Genomic DNA, 16,741 nt, shown 5'->3' with positions numbered 1-16,741 from the left:
TTTTTTATTTCAGGTGGGTCCCCATTCTTTTCAATATTTTATTTTTAACATGTTAGACTTGATGTTGCCATGGTATGTGACTGCATTTGGGGAAATGTTACAGACTTGTACTTTTAACAAGCTACTACATATATTATTTTAACAATTATAGTAAATGAAACTTACTCTTGGTTAAGTGTGAGAAGGATTGCAGCCTAGGATTGTCAAAAATTTTCCTGCTTGATGAAGTTACTTCCGGTCATGACATCACTTCAGGTGGGTCCTGACATATTCTGACAGATAAAAAATGGGTCCTGGTGCTAAATGTGTGAGAATCACTGTCTAGAAGTTGTCCCAGTAGCAGCTATGACATCCTGAACCATCATCAAGGCTCTCCACAAGATTCTTTGCTACTCATAGTCTGCCTGATATGATCATATCTGATAATGTTGCCCAGTTCAGGTCAGCAGAATTCAAGGAGTTCATCGCCAGGTGTTTGATCCACCAAGTGACATCAGCTCCCTTTCATCTGGTGACAAATGGTCAAGCTGAATGCATGGTAAGAACCACAAAGGAAGAACTCACTCGCATCATCCAGGGTGATTGGGAGCATCAGCTGGCAATGTTCCTTTCCAGCCAGCGAGTCACCCCATGTCACCACAGGCCACAGTCCCACGGAACTTCTTATGGGGCAGCGCCTGATAACCCATCTCGGCCAGCTGCACCCAGACAGGACTTGAGAAAGACCACTGTCTTCTGAGATACGAGAGGCTGTTTGTGGTTTCAGCCTGAATGACCCAGTGTACGAATTATGCGAACAGCCCAGTGTGGATCCCAGCAACTGTCATTAGAGTCACTAGCCCTGTCTCATAAGAGGTTGCCATCCCAAATGGTCGGACCCTCTGCCATCATATGGACCAGCTGCACCACTGCTTGGCTGATTCAGCACCTGCCACACAGTCCCCAGTAACCAACATCAGGTCTTGCCACAGTCCAGAGAGATGTTACCATGGGAACCAGAGACCTCCCTGGACTTATCTGAGCCACCTGATGTCAGTGCACCTACAGGGAGACCCTCTGCCACAGCTGTGCCAACCCCAAAGCTGACCAGTGGTCCCGATACTGGAGCCTCACAGCTCCTTGCAAACGCAGGTAAGGCCCTGCCACTTAGAGGACTACGTTTGTTAATCTTGTACTTTGGGGAGAGAGGTGTTATGTATGCAAGTTATGCAGGATCAAAATCTTGCATAAAAAATTGGCCCCAGTCTTATTATAGCTGGCCAATCGGGTGGTGATCGAAATCCTACCATCCGATTGGCCCTCTAATTTAGTGTTTCAACAGCACCAATTGTGGGAAATCTGGGTGGAGTTAAGAGGTATAAAGCCAGGGGTGTTTGCCTTGTGTTTCATTGCCAGGTTCTTTTCTGAAGATGGAATAAACGTATTGAGCCTTCCTTTATTCGCCTCTTTATCGCTATGCCTTCCTTTATTCGCATGGACCCACTATATAACATACCCCATACCCTGTCCTGTTGAGTGCCCCTGGGGTACATGAACCTGAGGTTGGGAACCACTGTTTTACTGGTATATTGTTTACAGTGCACTTACTCTGATAGTGTTTATAAAAAGGTGGTGAAGACCAGAATTTAAAAAGAATAAAAATGTATCTTATGATCTTTTACTATTTAATAAAATAGAGCATATACAGTTCTTAGGTAACAATTACTGGTAGGTTATTTTTTAGGACCTTGCCTCTGGTTAAAATATAAACAGAACTATAGTCAGACACCTCCCTAAGTTTAAGCCCTGACTTATCCGAGGGTCATAGAAAGGTTCATGACTTTTGTCTCAAAACCTGCCCTTGACTTATCTGTGAGATCGACTTATAGGCAAGTATCTGCGGTAATACTTTTGCGCGGCTTCTGGCAAGATCCAGGCATTTCTACCCAGATCCTGCAGCACTGCTGGATTCCTCCAGTGGAGAATTCAAGTAAGATTGTCCAGCCCATAAAGTTGGACACATTTAGCATGCCACTGCAGCTGCCAAGAGATATTGAGCCTTTTTTCCCCAGCCTGTATGATTCTGTCTGGGCAGGTAATTCAATATGAATTTGCTCCCAACTTTTACAGTATATCTAACGGATAAATCCATCTTCACAAATAGGTTGGCCCTGGCTGGAAACACCACTGGAGACCTGGAAAATGTACTGCTCTCACCAGACCACACTGACTTCTTTCTCTTCCCCTCAAGAATCCCAAGATAAACTGCAGCCTGTTGAAAACAAATGGGAACAAAACAGAGTAAAGGGAAATGTAGATAAGATTGTAGGGCTGCACGGAAAGTTTACTTTCTCTTGAAATTTTGGAGGCCTGAAGGGGTAAAACATAGGACAAAAATGTAGTTTCAAGGGGAAATTCTAGGAGGAAATGGCACCTGCCAGAAGAAGCACTGCCTTTTTCTGCCATTATTCAATTCTTTTTGAAGCACTCCTAAAGATCCTGTCAGTACATGTACCCCAGGCTGGAAACTGTTCTACTGGTATGTTGTTTACAGTGACCTTACTCTGATAGTGTTTACAAAGAGGTTGTAAAGACCAGAATTTAAAAATTATTGAATAAAAATGTATCTCATGATCCTTTACTATATTTTAAATAAATTTGAGACTGTACAGTTCTTAGGTAACAATTATTTTTCAGGATCTGGCCTCTGGTAAAATCAGACAAAACTATAGTTAGACACTCCCCTAAGTTTAATCTCTGTTTTGCCCCTCCCCCATCCAAATGGCTCCAAAGGGGAGGGGAGGAGCCACTTGCATGCTGTGGTGAGGCTAAACAGAGGGGATTGGCTCCCAAGGGGAGGGGGAGGGGCCACTTGCACACTGCAAGGAGGCTCCCTGAAAAACTTAGTGCTCCGCCCCCCCTCTAGCTATGCTAGTGCAGCTGAGATAAGAGCAAAATCGTAATTCTGGGAAAACAGACAGAAATACTTGATCTTTGAGTTGTTATCTTTGCTGTTGAATTTTTTTGGGGTAATTAATATGAGGAAGACAAACAGAAAAACTTCAGTGGATTTATTGCTGGAAAAAATGGTAGACTCTGAGATACTACAGAAGCTCTTGGACAAGATAGAGGAAGTGAGTTCACCAGGATGATGAACTTTGAGAAAAAATGGATGAGAAACTTAAAACAATGTATGAGAGCCTTATTAAAATAAAAAATGAAATGACAGAAGTGAAAAAGTTGGAGCAGTCCTTAGAACAAACATCTAAAGAAGTTAAACAAATTAGGGTGCAATCCTAATGTGCCCTTGGGCTGGGCAAGCCACTCCACTCTCCTCGGACTTATGCCACCTGAGGTGGTGCAAGTCTGAGGAGACCCATTGGGGCTGCAGTGGCTTACCCAGGGTTACCCCTTACTTCTGGCTGAGCCACTTTGGGCTGAGCCTATTAGCTGAGCCAATAGGGTCTACAGAATACATTTGCTCGAGCACAAGGGATGTGGGGGTCCATTTTGTTAGAAAGACAGTAAGAGTTCAAATTCTTCAAAAGCATCTTTTTATGAAAATGAAAATGGATGGCGTAGATATTCTACTCTAAAAGAAATACCTACTAGGTGTAATCAAATATTCTCCTTTGGTGTTAAAGTTGAAAAATAAAGATTACCTTTCAATGGGAAAATCCAGAAGGAGTGTCCTTTATGTTTAAAGTCCAAAGATTTAAATTGAATTCTGTCCAGAAGATGAGAGACTTTTTAGAAAGAGAGGGAAGAGAACTGAAAGAACTGCAAACTGCAGAGGTACCAAGTACTACAAATGGATAATACATAGACATAATTTAAAATAATTTACAGGAGATAAAAAGGAAGACCTAGAGAAATTCTTAGGGAATGTAAATACTATACAACAAATCAAAGTTTTGCAGCAACAGCTAGGTATGTTAACATTAAGAGAAATGGAAATTAAACTGAATTACTTGAAACAAAGGTCATTTGAATTTGCAAATAGACCACATTCTGAAACATTTAGCACCAGGACCCACTTTTTAGAATGAGAATCTGTCATGACCCACCGGAAGTGATGTCATGACTGAAAGTGCAGGAAATTTTTTAGCAATCCTACCCACACTTACCCATTGACTATCATTGTTAAAAGAATATACATAGTAGCTTGTTAAAAGCACGTCAGTAACATTTTCCCAAATGCAGTCACATAGAAACCATACAAACCATGGTAGCATCACGTATAATATATTAAAAATAAAATATTGAAATGAATGGGGACCCACCTGAAATTGGCTTGCGACCTAACTAGTGGGTCCCAATCCACAGTCTCCCAACCAGGGAGATGGTTGGCTTATAAGTTACGAAAGGACAGATAAAAGAAAATGATATTAACAATAAAGAAGGGTAACTTTAGTCTAAAGATGGCAATAAAAAAGTATTTCAACAATATTATTATTATTATTATTATTATTATTAACAACAACAACAACAACAACAACAACAACAACAGTATTTATATACCGCTTTTCAACAAAAGTTCGCAAAGCGGTTTACAGAAAAAAATCAAACAACTAATGGCTCCCTGTCCCAAAAGGGCTCACAATCTAAAAGATGCAAAATACTAGCAGACAGCCACTAGAAAAGACACTGCTGGAGTGAGGAGGGTCAGTTACTCTATCCCTGCTAAATAAAAGAGGAGCACCCACTTGCAAAAGTGCCTCTTACCCAATTAGCAAGGTTTGGCAAGGGTTATATATGCACTTGGTATGTTCTGAAAATATAGATGAATGTATTGGGAAACAAAAGTTACCTATGATAACACACAAACAAAGACAAATTATGAATGGTCCTATAACAAAAAAGGAATTGGAAGAAGCTATAAAAAAGATTAAGGGCGCAAGCCTAGGATTGTTGCAAATGTGTCATAAAGTACATTTGCACCTCCTTGCAGAGACGCCAGCCTGCAGAGACTGAATGAGGGAGGCAGGAGCTTCTTTCCACCGGATCCAGAGCCTCCATGTCAGGCTGGCTGCCAGTCATGGAGGCTCTTCATGGAGGCTCCAACCTTCAGGTCATCGTAGAATAGAGTAACACCATTGTGGGGCTACATGCTTTACCCCGGGGAAGGGGATGAAAGTTTACTTGATGAAAGGGGATGGAGTGCACTGGATGCAGCAGCAGCCATTTTTGGCGCTGCTGGAGCCTTGCACACCGGGCAGCTCAGGATTGGGCTGTCAGATAATTAATGGTGAGTTGACAAAACCACCAAAAATTGTGAGTTGACAAAAACAAAGAGGCACAAGACAAGGTTGCCCATTATCACCCTTGCTGTTTACTCTTGTTTTGAAAATATTAAATAGAGGTATAAGACAAGAGGACAGAATTTGGGGTGTAAAGATTATGAAAGAAGAGTATAAGGTACGGAAAAGGGGAAAGGGGAAAAGGCGGAGCCTTTTTGGGCCTCTATCCTGCACTGCATACAGTGCAAGCCTCTTGGCTTGTCTGTTCCAGCGCAGGGTAGGATTGCTTCCTAAGATTTACCAAATTTTACCAAGAATGCTATTTTTGTTTCAGACAATTTCTATTTTAACATCTGATGTAGCATTTAAACAACAGCAGAAAGACTTATCTAGATTTATCTGGCAAGGGAAAAAACAAGAAGTTAAATGTAAAATCCTACAGGATGCTAAAGAAAGAGGAGGGCTGGGTTTACCTGATTTGAAATTTTATTTTGTTGCCTGTTTAGAAATGGATAAAAGAATGGATATTACTGAGAAACAGAAGATTACTAGAATTAGAAGGACATGGATTGAGGTTTGGGTACTTATGGTATGACAAAGCTAAGGTTAATGCAGAGCTCGATAATTATTATGTTAGTTGCACCATCCTGAGAATATGGAATAAATACAAAGTTAAATTTTGTCCGAAAACACCACTATGGCTATCACCACAAGAAGCTCTGCATAGAAAAGGTACACATATGTGTACATAAGTACACATAATTGGCTGACATACTATGATGTATTAAAATTTTTGCAAGGAAAATGCATTTTAAAACCAAGAAAGGAATTGTTAGATGAAGATCATGGTTTCATTATCTACATATGCAGAGTAGACAAAAGTATTTTTGGTACTGAACTAACTAAATCAGAACTCAAAAGGGAATTATGTTCAAATGATATTACTAAAATCTATAAACTCCTGTTGAAATTTGAAACGGAAGAGGAACAAGTGAAAGACTCCATGATAAAATTGGCTCAAAATTTTGGCTATAATATATCAATGGAACAATGGATAGATTTGTGGTCAAGAGGTTTGAACTTCACTTTAAATGTTAATCTTAAAGAAAATTTTTATATGATGTACTGTTGGTACCTGTCCCCTACAAAATTGGCTAGAATTTATAATATAACCGGAGTTTGTTGGAAGTGTGAACATCAGGAGGGATCATTCTATGGTGGACTTGTAGGTTAGCAAAGAAATTTTGGAAACAAATTCATTCTCAGATTCAGAAAGTTCTAAAGATTAATATACAATTGAAACCAGAGACTTTCTTGTTGGGTTTGAGGGACAATCAGTTGGAAAGAAAACATGGCACTTTGTTTTTGTATATGTTAGCAGTGGCAAGACTACTGTACACTCAGAAATGGAAGTGCTCCAGCATACCTACTGTAAAAGACGGGCAGCCCAAACCTGAGCTGCCCAGGGCACCCAGGCTCGGCAGCACTAAGAAGGGCTGCCGCCGGATCCTGCGCCTCCCGGGCTACTGCGGGAGGCGCCTTGGGAGAAAGGAACTTTTGTCCCCTTCCCCCGAGTAAGGTAAACAGCCCTGCAATGGGGCTACTCACTTTACCTAGCCGCAATGGGGCTACTCACGTCACTTTATAGGGTGCGCAAGCCCTAAACGAGCGCCTTGGATCCTGCAGAGCAGAGCTCCGCAGATCCACCTCCCATCCCTCCCCCAGGCATGCCTCCAGCCCGCCCCCTCCCCTTGTCACACCTCCCCATCACACATTCTCCCCATTCCCGCTGGCCTCCCCCCTCCCTAGAACTCCTCCTCCCCGCCCCCATCCCCACCCCCGTCTACCATTCTGCAAAGCCCTGCGAACGTGCCTTATGGCACATTTGCAATAGTGCTCAGCGGCATGGCTCTGATAGGATTGGGCCCTGACTTGGCAAAGATGCTGGAATTAGCAGAAATGGCAAAGCTGATGTTTTTAATAAGAGAAAGGACAATAGATTTATTCTTGACTGAGTGGAAATAATTTGTGGTCTTTCTGCAGAGTTTGGACAATAATGAATTATATACCTGTGGATTTGGAAATTGAAAAGAAGAGATAGATTGCTGCCGCTGCCGCCACTGTCCTCCTCCCCCTCCCCCAGCTCCTCCATGGAGGGTGGGCTGCTACCGCAGCTGGACTGTTGGCTTCTCCTCCTCCTCTCCCTGCTCTTCCATAGGGCTGGAGGAGCTGGCCCCAGATGGTGGCGTGGCTGCCCAGCAGCAACTCCACACTGGGCGCCAAGCTGGTGGGCACTCTGTTGCTGCTGCAATGGCAGCATCTGCCTGTGCCATGGCCCCTGCAGGTGAACACAGTCTCTCAGTGGGGCCTGGCACCCATGGCCTGGCTCTTGGCACCAACTCACTTTCAGTCCTGCCCCATTGCCACCTGCTGTGGGTGGAAAACGGAGGGCATGCACTGTACAGGCACTAGCAGGGCCAGCCATGGTGGTTGCCAGGCATGACAGCAGGCCCCTTGTGGCACTGGCTGGGACCCTGACACCCTGGGGCCCCTCTGACCTGACCACAGCCCCCATCACACACCCCCATCCAGGGGCAGGACCCCCGCTACCAGTGTGCCGCCGGTCCTGGTAGTGGAACTGGCCTGCCTGCTGCCACATCCTCTCCATTCGCTCAGAAAGAGGGGGCAAACTCTGGCTGGGGCAGCCATGGTGGGCCCGATAGGTCAGTTCAGAGTAAAACTTTTGAGGGCTTTCCATTTGCCCCTGAGCTGGCCTACTGTCTGGTTGGCCCCGTGCAGTCCCATGGTGTGCCTGAACTTGTACCATGTTGGGGGCCATGATGCTCTCACCATCAGTGCAGGGAGATGGGGCTCCTGGTCATTGTCCTGACCAGTGCTCCAGATGCCTTAGGCGTCCAGGAACACTGCCATTTTCTGCTAGAGTACCATTCGGCGCACAACGACAATGTCATCACGTGCCATAGATATGCCACAGTTGCTCTGTGGACACGTCATCCCCGGAGTGGTGGTGTCACGTCCCAGCCCAGCATGGCAAAACAGCATGAAAGGCCTCGCCAGGGCATGCTCCCATCACCCCCTCACCACATTGACCAGGCGACCTCCCCAGCCAGGCCAGTCGTCTGGCAGGTGGGGCTGGCCCAGGGGGGCCAGTGAACATTCCAGCCCTGAAGCTGCCTTCCATTTCATCCCCCAGAGGGGACCACAGACCACCATGGGAGGCACGGGGCTGGACTCGTGTGGCTGTGTCAGTCTCTTTGTTCCAGGTGGACACTGCTTGTGGATACTGTGTATGGTGTGCTTGTGCAATTGGAATGGATCTGGCATGCTCAGTGCCAGTGGGGTCACATAGGGGTCACATAGGCCAGGGGTCTTCAGCCTGGCAGTGTCTTTCCTGGTGGGGCAGCAGCCTGCAGGGGGAAGGGAGAGAAAGTGAGAGAGGGGGCCTGCAGCCTGAGCAACCATGGCAGCAGCTCCATCTGGACCTGGAGGTCTCCAGCCTGGCAGTGTCCTTCCTGGTGGGGCAGCAGCCTGCAAGAGGGGAGGGGGAAGCAGCAAGAGAGCACCAGAGGGGCCTGCAGCCAGAGCAGTTTGAACAACCACAGCAGCATCTCTGTCTGGACCTGGAGGTCTCTGGCCTGGCAGCATCCTTCCTGATGGGCGGCAGCCTGTACGGAGAGAGAATAAGAGAGCACCACAGGGGCCTGCAGTTGGGGCAGCAGCACTCTACCCACCTGTAGGCCTTGGCAGGCCTCCCTCAGGGGCAGGTCAAATTGGGGCCAGTAGGCTTACTCTGGGGTAGGTGTGCAGGGGCAGGCAACTTTGGCCAACCCTGGTGGGAAATGGGTGGCACTTGCTCATAGCCAGCAGTTGCCAGACTGGGTTTGTGATGCACAGCAGACAGTTGGGGGGGGAGGCCAATGGGGGGGAGAGTAATAAGATTCTTAGTAACAAGATTAATTAATATGGCACTGAGCAAAGATGTTAATCTTAACATCTATGGGGGAGGCCAGCTGCGTACCCACAAGCCTGCTGTCCATGGGGAGATGTAGCAGCACACACAAGCCTCTGCAACCCCCTACATCGCTGCTGCGTAGGCCAAAGTTGCAGTGGACTGCCCCCACCCTGCATATCTGACTAGAGCAACTGGTGGAAGAAGCCTGAGAAGAGAGAGGCCCTGCACAGACCAGCATGGTCTGGTCAGTCAGTATCTGTGTGCACGAGCCCATTCCCAGTGCCTGGGTGAGTTGTTTGTGCACAAAGTGCTCCCCACCACCTAAGTCCTCCCCTGAGAGGACAGGGTGACATAGCCCTACACAACACAGGGGACTGTTCTCTGAGGGACAGTAGGCCCTGGGGCTGGGCTTTTACAGATGGGTGGGTGCATCTGGATTGGTTACCAAAATTGGACCATATCCTAACCTTATCTGGCTGGGGCTGAGCCAGGCTGAGAAAGCTATGTGTTTTCTTTGCTGTCAGCCCTTGCATGGGCCCCTATGGGTCTTCCTTGAATCTGCACCACCTCTGTCAGTGGTGCAGCGACCATCAGCATCCAGGAGACATGCCTGCCTGGGGAATGGTTACCCTACACACGCCCAATCTTGTCTGATCTTGGAAGCTAAGCAGGGTCAGTCCTGGTTAGTACTTGGATGGGAGACCGCCCGGGAATACTGGGTGCTGTAGGCTTATACCATAGCCTTTCGAGACTGAAGGTTGCCAACCAGTTGCACCACTCCATAGCACGCCCCAATACACCCCTGGAATACCCCTTGCGCTGGTCCTGTCACACCAGTGCAGCACCTCTCCTGGGTTGTGCTGGCCCAAGGCCTGAGGGGGGTTTGCAATTGCACGCGCAGTGCACCAGCTGGTTTTGGCTGTGCTGCGTCGGCATACTTGCAGTTGTGCTGGCGTTTTTGTATTTGTGATGGAGCAACTGCAGGTTAGGATTGCTCTCCAAATGTTATTGATAATCTCCCAGATTATCTCTTTGCTCTCGCAAAGGCAAGCAGCACCAACCAAGGCTGAATCCTTAATTGACAGTTTGTAAGATTTGTGGCTCAAGACAACTACAAGAGAAGGGAATATTTTTGCAAACAGTTTTAAGTCACCTCAAGTCCTGCAATGGCAAGGTAAAAAAAATTATCTAAAGAAACAAATATGATTTTAATTTGAATGGAAATATGAAACTAAACTGGGCTTGTAGCCATCACACAAGACTATCGATATGCAGACAGAAGGATGCCACCTTGGGAAACCTCCCTGCTAGTAAGGCACAGAGCTCCAAAATCCAGGGGTTTCTGAATAAAACAGAAACCTGCTCTATCCCAGGTGAACTGAGATCAATCAGGTAAAACAGCAGAATAAAAGAATCCTATTAAAAAGGGGTTGAAAATATGCCAAAACAATGAGGAGGAATAAAAGGGGCACAATAAGGCACTTGCAAGGAGGCAGCTGCACTGGGCAGCAAGGTGCAAGGGTATGGGCAGAAAGTGAGCAAGGAGGCTAAAAGATAAACTGAAATAAAATATTATTTCTTTCTGGGTTTTTTCCCTACTTTAAGTACTTACAGTATGTTAGTCCAGCATCTTGGTCTTTACACTCACACCTAATCACAGGTGCAGCGCTCCCCGAGGCTTGGAATGTTTGGAGAAAGCGGGCACAAAGCACTTCTGTTTTGCAGCCTGCAAAACAGGCTCCTGCAGCCTGCTGCAGCCCTGTCTTCATAAAGTAAGTCACAAGCACCTCCCCTTGCCCCCCTTAGTGGTGCGATCCTGGGGGTTGCATCGCTGCCCTAGCCTCTCCCCACAACTAAGAGTAAAGCTCACTCAAAGTTTGAGAACCACTGCTGTATAGTATTCATGTTTCCTGCTGAGGACCAGAAGTGGTGGATGACTCTTGCTGATGTATCCAGTGCTCTGGGTGACAGACCAGGCCAAACAGAGAAAGGGGATGTGTGGCCCTGCTTTGAATTTCCTGCTTTGTATTTTCAGAAGTACCATAATGCAGGGGGAGTACAACTCACTACCAGTGACGGAGGTAGCTTGTAGCTGCCAACCCCTTCAAAGGCCCTGGAGCAATGTTACCTGATCTTGCAGAGGGAGGTGAATCCTCAAGGAAGACAATGTTACCAAGTCACAGCAGTGTTTTAACATAGCCTCTCCCACAGGGGAACAGTGATTCATAGAAGTAGAAAACAGGGACTTTTCCAGGTAAATAGGGACAGCTGGAACCTATGAACAAAAGGAGAGAAAATGTGTGAGCATGAATCAGACAAGTGCTGACAAATATGTGCAAGCAGTCTGTATTGCCGTTGTGGCTACGTGTAATTGCTTATGTATAGGGATTGATTAGAAGAGTCTGGTTGGAAAGCGTCTGTGCGTGGACTCTACTGTGCGTCCACAGCACTTTGATTTGTATATGATCTGTGCACTGTAACTTTGGAGACTAAAGAAAGTGTCAGAAAGATGCCTTCAACATGGGAGGGCTGGATCTGAAGTGCTCTTCCCTATTTGGAGAGATCAAGTAGAATTGCAGAGGCAGAACCAAGCAGGTACCAGGAACGAAAACTGATGGCAAAATTCCTCACATTACTGGCATATCACTGTGTGTTCTCTGAAGTTGTGCTTGGGAGCTTTTGAACTGGGTTGTCTGTTGTCAGACGGAAAGGGGGAAACATTCTATGCATAGCATATGCTTCCTGCTGCTGCCTCACTCAATGGCACTGGGAAGCCAACTCATAAAGTTTAGCTGGTCTTTACCTTCTTCATGGAGAACCTGCTTCTGGGCAGCTGATGAAAATATGGCGCTGCTGCTTCTGCTAAGTCACACCATTGGTTCATTTACTCAGGTTCAGCTACTCCAGGAGTGTGAAACTTGTTTCATACAGTACACTGTATAGCAGTGGTTCTCAAACTGGCGGGTTGCGACCTACCAGTTCGTGTAAAGGTTCCCCTGACCCTTTAAGGGGCGGGGAAAATGGAGAGGTAGGAAAGTGATCCCCAGGATAGTGCCTGTATGGGGGGCGAGGGGGGGGTGCTTGTGACTTACTTTATGAAGTAAGCAGCGGGCTGCAGGAGGTGTGGGGAGCCCTGCACAGCCCTCCGCAGCGCTCCCCGAGGCTTGGAATGTTTGGAGAAAGCGGGCACAAAGCACTTCTGTTTTGCAGCCTGCAAAACAGGCTCCTGCAGCCTGCTGCAGCCCTGTCTTCATAAAGTAAGTCACAAGCACCTCCCCTTGCCCCCCTTAGTGGTGCGATCCTGGGGGTTGCATCGCTGCCCTAGCCTCTCCCCACAACTAAGAGTAAAGCTCACTCAAAGTTTGAGAACCACTGCTGTATAGTATTCATGTTTCCTGCTGAGGACCAGAAGTGGTGTAATTAAGTAGGAAGTGATGTCATTGAGCAGGTCATGACCAGAAATAAGCACATTTTTCTCACTTAGAAACTCTTTAGCAGAAGATATAATGACAGAAGATATAATATTTTCAAGATGTGGGATAGCCCAATTATCATGGGGGCTTCCTTTCAGCAGTGAGACCTCAGCACAGCTCAGCAGAGCAACTGAAGGTGGTGCTGGGAAGATCAGATAAAGAGCTCTCATGGGCTGCATTTGGCCTGCAGGCCTTATGTTTCACACCCCTGATCTACTTGGCCTGGCAGCAGCTCTCCAAGACCTCAGGTGGAAATGGGCCTTTACCTCCCCTTCTTCCCAAGGTTCTTCACCTGCCAGAGAAACTGGGATCTTCTGTATGTGAAGAATATGCTGTCCCATTGGGCTACGACCCTTGCCACAAATGTGGTTCTCCCAGACAGATGACTTATTGCAATATCATAAACTACGTGCTGGCTACCAAGCCTCTTTACTCTCTTTATCTCTTGCTCAATTCCACATTGCTTTGAAGACACAATTTGCTGCATATGATATATGAGAGGCCCTCCTAAGTTTTTTGGGCCTATGCCTGGAGCAGCCTGTTACCGTGAGTCTCAACAACTCTGGTGTATTGTTTACCACATTCCTGAATGCTCAGTCAGGTTTTGGCCCATGAAACTAAGCTGGGGATGTGAGCCTCTCATCTCACAGGCCCTCTCATTACTTCATGTAAGTGGCTAGAACAGAACAATCTGTGTCACAGAGACTGAAACAGGCTGTCGAGACAAGGATCATCAGTAGTAGTAAAACAAGTTGGCTCCCCAAATTTTGTTCATAATTCTTCTCTGGGAATGTTGGCATCATATATCTAAAGGCTCTTCAGATTAAAATATATGTTAAATATGCAACTTCATGTTTGTTATCTACACTTGTACTTAAAATCTGTAGACCAGGACTTGTTTAGCTTCAGCAAAATAGTTGTATCAGGTGCTTCCATGCCCTATGTCCACCGTCTGCCCCCATGGCCACAGATTCTGACCCACACTGATTAGTGTTTGAATGAGAGTCATGTTGGGATCTATTAAACAAAGCATCCTTGCTTCTCATTTGCTTCTGACACCAGTATACTTAGCATACCACATAGATATTCGCCTATAAGTCAAGAAATGTAAAACATCTCCTCACCTTATCTGTGAGGTCACTCAGGGGTCAGGGTTGTTCAAGCAGCTAGGAGAAGCCCAAAAGGAGCAGAAGACAATAAAGATATATTTAAGGTCTCTTACGGCGCAATCCAAACTACGCCCTATTCTGGCCCAAGTCCCTTGGGCCGACCTCGGAGGGTCGCAAACGTGCTGTAAAGTTTGCGCCTCCTCAGGAGGAAGCCAGGCCAGCGCTCTGAGAAGCGCCGTCCTGCAGAGGCTGATGGAAGCCTCTGTGCCAGCTTCCCTCCAGCTCCTTGCATCAGCTCAGAAGAGCCAACGCAAGGATGAAAGGAAGGCATGGGGGGCAGGGAGGAGGGAGGGAGGCATTCCTGGGCGGGGGGAGGGATGGCGATGGGTGGCCCCGGAGCGAGCAGGTGGGGAGTGGGAGGCAGGGCTAGGATCTGGCAGTTGGGATCTGGCAGATCCCAACCCCCGTCCCCAGGGAGAACAGAGTGACTTCAAGCCCCTCTGCTCTCCTCGGACTTGTGCCACCTCAGGAAGTGACGCAAGTCTGAGGAGACTGATAGGTGCCAGCAGCCCTTACCCTGCATCTGTTTCCCCTTGCATTTGGCTAAGCTGCTTCTGGCCACAATCCTGCGCTGGATACAGTGCAAGCCTCCTGGCTTGTCTGTTCCAGCACAAGTTAGGATTTCGCCCTTAGTATCCAGGGCAGCCAAGGCATTAGTTTCTGCAAGCTGCAGCCAAATTTAATCCTTTCACACCTTGAAAAAAATTAAGGCTCAACACTTCCATTTAAATCAAGTAAGCCTCATTCTCTTTGGCAGGATCACACCAGACTCTTCTGCACCCTCATTTCATTTTGCAAATATTCCTCATTTCCATCTGAAACAAAGTCCCAGGCTACAATTCAGTGTACCATTACTTAAGAATAACACCCATGGAAAACAATGGGTCTACTTCTGAAGTAAATCAAGTTGCAACTATGTGCAGCTGTGCTTGCTCACAGTCCTTGTTGCTTGTCTTTCTACTGTGAACGGAATTGCATGCTTCCAGTTATATGTAGTATGTTATATGTAGAGCTTCTAGGTTAACACACCAGGCACCTTAAAGAAGGATTTGATTAATGGTTCTACAGTTATGTTGTTTATGGTGCACTTACTCTGATAGTGTTTACAAAAAGGTTGTGAAGACCACAATTTAAAAAGTTAATAAAAATATATATTATGATCTTTTACTAAATTTTGCCATTAGGAAAAAATTCCTGATGGAATTTTGGGTGGTTCAGCAAGGGTGGTTCAGATGGGTGGTTCAGCAGCGGAACAGATTGCAGAGAGGTGGTGGACATTCCCTCACTAGAGATATTCAAGCAGAGGCTCATCAAGCACCTGTTGGAGATGCTGTAAGAGGATTTCTTGCCTAAGGCAGGGGGTTGGACTAGATGACCTATTAGGTCGCTTCCAACTCTATGATTCTATTATTCTATGAAATTTTTAAAAAATTAGAGACTGTATAGTTCTTAGGTAACAATTATTGGTAGGTTATTTTTCAGGATAAGGCCTCAGGTAAAATCAGACAAAGGTATAGTCAGACACCCCCCTAAGTTATCATGACCCCTAAGTCAGACACCCCCCCGGTCAACTTATCCAATGGTCATAGAAAATTCCATGATTTTTGGCTCAAAATCTGCCCTTATCTGTGAGATCGACTTTTGCTCAAACTTTTGCAGTAAATATTTGATGTTTCAACAGATGTCCAGTCTCTGTGCTCTTTATCTCCCCACTTGAAAGGGTACATTTCTTGTAGTTTTGTTAATATTAATTCTCACTTTGTTAACCTTAGCTCATGGCTGTCATGAAGTAGGATTCAGAGGCTTCATGCTAGAATTATTTGGGACACACACTCACACTACAAATATAAACCAGTTTGAAATTAGCTTAACTGTTGTGACTTCCTCCAATGAACTGTGGAAATGGAAATTTGGGATGATGCTGAGAATTCTGGATTAAAGAGGCTGGGTTCAAAAAATCATTTCAACCAGGGCTTAGATTGAATAGCAGAGCATAGTTCAGGAGAAAGCCATGTTCTGTACCTGCTCTGACTGAGTGAATATCATTCAATAAGCTCATCATGTAGCTGGCCAATCATTTCTTTTCGTTAGGTGGATTGCGCTCTGTTTTGTGTGTGTGTGTGTGTGTGTGTGTGTGTGTGTGTGTGTGTGTGTGTGTGTGTGTGTGTGTTGTCAATGGCCATGTTGTAAAACAACTTCCCATAGTGGCTGTTTGATAATGGTTGGTTGGTGTTTCCTCAGTGGGCATTAATGTTTGGGGAATAGTTCATAATTTTTAGGCAAGTCTGGATGGGATACCCATCAGAATTTGGAGACAGTCACATGTCCGTCCCCCCCAGTTGACAGGAGGCTGCCAGGAAGGAAGGGCTGTGTGTGTGCATGCATGCACACGCGCATGTGTGTGTGTGTGAGAGAGAGAGAGAGAGAGAAAGAGTGAGCGAGTTAGCGAACGTGAGAGTGAGCTCATGGATGCGGTGGCAGCCGTTTTCGGTGCCGCCACAGCCTCATGCCACGGAAGTGCAGGATTGGGTTGCCCGCTATGCCACTGACTGGGGGGAGGCTGCAGAGCATGTGGGTGGCAAGCTGCTGGGGGAGGAGGAAGGTTTTCCTTTTTTAAAAGCCCAGGCATGATGTCACTTCCAGTTGTAACAGCACTTCTGGGGCATCATTTTGAGCTTGGCACCAGGCTACACAATCATTAGCTACACCACTGAATCCAAGGGCAGAAGTATGTCATGACCCATCATTGAACAGCAGCCAGGGCTTTGGCAAGCATGGAGGGCAAACCCAGCCTCAGGCCCAGCCTCAGGCCCCAACACTGAGTCTGAGCCTGTCCTCTAGGAGTGTTTGAGCCAGAGACCCTCAAAGTTAAGAACATAAGAACATAAGAACATAAGAACCTTTCTA

The sequence above is a fragment of the Tiliqua scincoides genome, chromosome 7, assembly GCF_035046505.1.
Source record: "Tiliqua scincoides isolate rTilSci1 chromosome 7, rTilSci1.hap2, whole genome shotgun sequence".
Classification (NCBI taxonomy): Eukaryota; Metazoa; Chordata; class Lepidosauria; order Squamata; family Scincidae; genus Tiliqua; species Tiliqua scincoides.
Note: the sequence above shows the minus strand (reverse complement) of the source record.